Below are 6,000 nucleotides of genomic sequence, written 5' to 3' on the forward strand. Positions count from 1 at the left end.
AACATTCTCAGTGACCAGACAAATCGGCAATAAGACCACAAAACAGGTGATAAGGCATGTTAGCAGCAGGAAATCAACACCTGCTCTGACCTGGTGCAAAGTCAACGACAACCTGCACCAGAAAAGGGAGTCCAGCCCACAGCCACACCTGAAGAACAACAGATGCCATGGAGCTACTCATCATGTAGCTCGAAGCCCCAACAGGGCCACAACACCCACCGCAACCACCCCCAGGCCCGCCACCGCCCCCCCTCCCCTGGACCACCACAGAGGCAGTGCAGACAAAGACAGCGGACCTACGGAAATGCAGCGCTCGTAGGTAAGTACCAAATTAACACACCACACACCTCAACTCCACAAGCATGCAACTCACAACTATAGGAATGCACATGTTACAAATTCACATACAACATGCCAAACAACATGCCCACCCACCAACTCTGTGCATAGCATTCGGACCACACGTATCTGTGGGCCCTTGCTGACTTCTGCCTTCGGCCTACACTGCGGTCCAGCAGGCCTCACACCAATCCAATACAGTCCGTACCAGGCAGGACACGCCATCATCACAGGGTGCACACCCGCTCAGCTCTGGTGCCTCCACCTCCGTCAACCAGAAATCTTTTCCACATGCCATTTCAACGTCGTGTGTCAAAGATCCAGGAGGAGCTGGTTGCACAGCGGTTGACCCGCGCTGACCACTGCCTCCAGCCTACACTGTGATCAAGTAGGTCACACATTTGGAACTGAGTCTTGATTTCGTCATGGCAGAGTTCATATCACAGTACGTAAGGAGAGGAGTAAGAGGAAGAAGCGGTTCAGTCCGTAGGACAAAAGGATCTCCGTTACGGAGGTGATTGAACACTACCTACAACTGCACTGGTGCCACTGACTCTGTGCATCGCAAGCCGACGACACGTGGCAGTTGGCCACTGCTGACCGCTGCCTCCGGCACACACTACGGTCGAGTAGGACCCACAATTGGAACTGAGTCTTGATTTCTTCATGGCAGAGTTCATATCATCGTACAGGCCTCAACGCAGACTGCATCCCCATCCAGCTCTGGTGCCACTGACTCTGTGCCACGGGAGTCATGAACACTCTCTGGTTGAACTCTGGTGGCGTCTGAGTCTATGGCCTGGGGGTTGTCTTCATCATCATGTAGCTGATACTGACATGGTGGGAAAAAGGAGACTGTAGCATTCAACTCCTCCATATTGCCTGTTTCTGTTTGCTTCTGCCCTCTGCATCATGCCCTGGATGGACACCTTCCACTGTCCCTCCTAATACTTCACAACATTCTCCTTGGACATCAACGAGGACCCGCTCAGCTCTCGTGGCCCTACCTCAGTGCATCGCAAGTCACCGTCCCGTGGCGGTGTGCCTGTGCCGGCCGCGGTGCATCTGGGGCCACTAACTCTGTGCAGCTCAAGTCATGGACCCTTGCTGTTTGTACTTTGAACTTCTGATTGTGTGATCACTGTTGTAGTTGTTGCCAGCACCAACCAACCCCTGAGGTGTGGCTTACACTACCCAACACCCATCCAGCACAGGCGTCACTGGACGTGTGACCCTGGCAATAAGAGGTGCCGGGCGCACGTACGAGTATCCAGTTCCACAAATTATCTCAGTGTATCCGTGTGGTCATTATGTATGCATGAGGGCCCCGGGCCATGCCACATCACATTGTGCTGTGTACAGTGGGCGCAACCTTGTCACCTCAGGCAGTGGGGTAGACCTGGGACATGTAGCTGTGTTGGACCCCCCTGTGAGCGTAAGGGAGTGGACCGGCATACGGCAGTACGGCGTAGGGGTGTGGTCATTCAACACGTGGCTCTGGGCGTGGTTGAGTTTAGGCGTTGCCAAGGAAGTAACTAATGCGCATATCTCTGGTGTAGTGTCGGCGCCACCCGTCACGCAAGATACAATGTTGCTATGTAGCATGCCCCTGGAGTGCGGGCTCGGCCGAGGGGTACATGAGAGTGCGCAAACCCACTCGGGGTCAGGGATCAGATATGCCAACTGTTGTGTGTGTCGCTATTTCCGCAGCATAAGCCAAAGGTCTACCCTCAAATGCATGGCAAGTTCAGCTAGGCATGAACTCTACATCTGTGTCTGCCCTGTCCTTACCATAGGCCTACACACACGTGGCCGCCCACCTTCAGCGCACAACATCACTGTATCATTGTCAGGCTTGTGGACATGCGCAGACAAGCATGACAATGGTGTGTCGTAGGGGTCAAGTGATGCAAATGCGCTGCGCACACTAGTGAATAGGCTCGGGGGAGGGAGGAGCAGCAGTGAGGCTACGTAATACACATTGATGCTGCTCATTTGCAACAAGCAGTACATGTCATACAGGATTCACAAAGTCACACATATCACACACCAATGAACCAGTGAGCCTGCCATGCAAAACCAACTATTGACTCATGTCTCTCTGCACTGTCACAGGTGACCAAGGATATGCACTCTGCGCTTGGATGATGACACCCCTCCGAGCCCCGAACACACAAGCCCAGAGGCAGTACAATGCGGCCCACAAACGCACCAGGGGCATCGTAGAACGCACATTTGGCGTGTTGAAGTCACGTTTCAGGTGCCTGGACATCACAGGTGGAAGTCTCCTGTACAGCCCAGACATCGTATGCAAGATGACCATTGCATGTTGTGTGTTGCACAACATATGTGTATGCAGCAATGCCCCATGGATACAAGTGCCAGATGCACCGGACGGTGATGATGAAGATGAGGCAGGCCGACCACACTCCACCGCAGCCGCAGCAGGAATAGCCCGTAGGAACATCATCATTGACAATTTCTTCACATGAGCACGTCACATTGTGACAATCCTTAGCAATCATGGGACAGTACAAAATTACCATAGGCACAGCATGTGCAAATACATGCATTCCAAAAACACATTCCCTGAGTGCATGTCACTCATCTGTACAGGCACATCACTCAGACAAGTGTGAGTGCGACATGTGCTAACAATTTTATGATTTGTTCATGGATGGTAGGTGTGTCACCTCTGTGCAGCGAGGCTGTTTAGGATGTCACGTTTTCGAACTGCCAGTTCTGTGTGTCACAGTTCGGAGGGAATCCCACTCTTCACATTTCACATGTGGGCAAAATCATTAGATTTTGGCTGCCATTTGTGACCTACAGGTGACAACAGGGCTCCTTTTGGGGTCAGATATGTACCACCAAGATGCAGGGATGACCCCTGTGACTCAAGTTCCACAATATGGGCAACATGTACGTAAGTGGGAGTCACTGCCCCTACATTTATCCACGCTTTCATAATTGATTGATCATGGTCATGACACGTCAGTGTGCAGGAGGGGTTGCTTGTCCCTCTGCAATGTGAAGGGGAGATGCGGTTTCACAGTGTGTTCCATGCATGTTTCAGCATTGGCGCAGTTTACATGTAGACTGCAGGTCAATGTAGACTGTGACTGTGAGGAAATGCCTATTTGATGCGGGACAATGGTCATTTGTTCTATGTCACGGATGTGGGGTTCTGCTCGTACATTGTCATCTCACAGTTTTTTTACTCTGCTTTTATGGTGCATTTTCCTGCATGACGCGTGGGAATTGCAGGCCTATCGCTGGTTATCGCTGAATTTTGTATCGTGAGTGGCCTCATCGCTACTATTTTGGCGTTCGTGTTTCGCGTTTTTTCGGCGGCGCGTTAATTTTAACACGGTCATTTGACGCGTTATCGTGGGACTATCGCATGGTACCGCCGTGTTGAGAATACCGCGTTAACACGGAGTTGTTTTCCCTCGATAGACTGCGATGTGAAAAGTTGCGTTAAGCTAAATTTGCGATGGTTATCACACGTTCTTGAGAATATGCCCCATAGTCTGTTATCACACACATTTCTTTAGCTCATCCTTGCACTATATGCTTCAAAGAAATACAATTTTTATATCTTTTCAACATCCCTGCCTGACCCAATCAATCTAGGTATCAATTTTCCTAGCTATTTGTGCATCATGTGCAATCCATAGTTTTTTCCATGCTTAATTTACAAATATCTGTTTGTGCATCATGTTATTTTGGGCTTTTTTGAAAGTATTCACATTAGCGCCTGCAGGCTTTCATTATTATTGCCTTTAAATTGACCAAGGAAATTGATGGATTTTGTGGGATTCTTACAAAACCCCAGCTCGTGCATCTTCCCTCGGAGAGGGACTCTGCCAAGCGATCACATGTATGACTCAGTGGTACTACAAATTCTCCGTGCATCCTTTGCCTTATGGACCACAGTGAATCACCCATTCCCACATAGCAATGGGCATAGCAGGACATCAGTGACCTCAGAGAGAACAGTGATCTGGTGCTGTTAGCACATTCTCTCTTGTTACCAATTCACTGGCCTTATACTCTTCGATACTGTATCGCTCATTAAGATCATGGGGGTCAGGTATTTCAAAGTGGTTGTCCCCCTCTCCGCCAGCCATCAGTCTCTATCACTGCATTGGAGTCTGACTCCTACCCCTCACAGGGCCAGAATACGTCAATGGACTCCACAGACCAAACCCCAATGGTGCATTTGACTATAGCAGGCAGGGTCAGACTGGTTGAGAAAATAGGCCTGGCCACCAACATAAGCGTGGCCTCCATATGCGAATGAGACTTTAAAGGTGGCCCATATTTGCAAATGGTAGTTTTGAACTTGTTAAGACACGCTGTATGGGTATTTTGGAAGGTATAGGAGAATGCATGCATTTAACTTTGCTGCAACCAATGTAGTGGTAATATCATGGAGATCAACAGTAAAATCGTACCACAAGACCCTAAACAGGCCAACAAACAGCCATAGAACCGGCTTCACCCTGATATGGCCCTTTCTAGCACTGCCTGATTACCCTAAAGCCTAAAGGTCAGTCCGACCCTGATAGCAGGAGCCACTCAAATATTACCTTATGTACGCCGAGCAGTGGGGGTGCGCGGGCCACGTGCAGATGGACTTTACAGTTTGAGAGATCAATATTTGTCAAGTCTATCGAAGGCCGCATGGAGTAAGTGGAGTCTTACTCACCCCTCTTCAAGCGCGCGACGCGCATCTCAATGGCGTCTTGAACATTCCCATCACTGACCTCACTCACCCGAATGGAATCCGCCGTTTGCACATATTGCTAGTCTCTGGGGACCCAGCTCAAGTCACAGGCCTCGAAGTGACGTCATGGGCTTTGTTCCGTTACCAGATGCCAGTGATGTCAGATCTTAGCACGGAGGATGAGCTGCAGAGGATCAGACAGTCTGTGCTCCGAAGGGGGTGAGTCAGGCGCCGGACTGGGCGGGGACGGCAGGGATCCGGCTGGCCTGGAGGTAAGAGGGCAGCAGTTATTATCAAGCAGCTTTCTGAGAGGGCGGCAGCTGTTTTCTTGCGAAGGTGTTTGCTTGAGAGTGTTCGACCCCATTTACTATATGCACAACGCATCCATAAAAAATATACATATATTACAAACATTAAGTAACGAATGAATGAATGCAGGCCCTTGGCCTGCGTTTTTTAGAGCTTCAGTCATTTGGGGCCTGCTGCTTGCATGACTCGTCAGCGCGCGCCTTTCATTGACGGCCTGCCCGTGGTTCAAGCCGGGTGAGTAATCAGGCCGTTAAAACTTTGCTGACCTGTCCTGACCTTCAGACGCTGCTGACACAGTATCCACTCCAGAACTTTCTTGTCATGTCCCTGTGCTTGGCCCACGCACTCATTCTGACTCATGGCGTGTCTCCAGCCTTGGGGAAGAGTGACAGGCCCCGGGGCAAGCACGTGACCCTGCGGCTACTATCGCCGATTCTGGCGTCTGCAGAGCACCCTCTTGGAGTGAAAGTAAAACACAACGTCAGTGGCGGCTCCCCTGCTATGGCGGAGGAGTGTCGCCCCATTGCTTTTGAGCAGAGCAAAGTAAAATAAATATAAAATGATAATACCTTTGAGTTATTATCATTTTATGTTTCCTTTGGAGCCAGCGGGCGGGTGGG

General features: G+C 50.4%; 1 long non-coding RNA gene across 1 annotated transcript in view; it reads right to left on the bottom strand.

The window, feature by feature from the left end:
• LOC146855798 (uncharacterized) overlaps nt 1-5,749 on the bottom strand; it is a 42,236-nt gene extending 36,487 nt beyond the window's left edge. The window contains exons 1-2 of the long non-coding RNA XR_014980877.1: nt 5,647-5,749; nt 5,121-5,337 (exon numbers count right to left, since the gene is read on the bottom strand). This is a non-coding gene — a long non-coding RNA (uncharacterized LOC146855798). The remainder of the gene's footprint in view (nt 1-5,120; nt 5,338-5,646) is intronic.
• Nucleotides 5,750-6,000: the final 251 nt, after the last annotated feature.

This window comes from Triturus cristatus, chromosome 4_1 (assembly GCF_964204655.1).
Source record: "Triturus cristatus chromosome 4_1, aTriCri1.1, whole genome shotgun sequence".
NCBI lineage: Eukaryota > Metazoa > Chordata > Amphibia > Caudata > Salamandridae > Triturus > Triturus cristatus.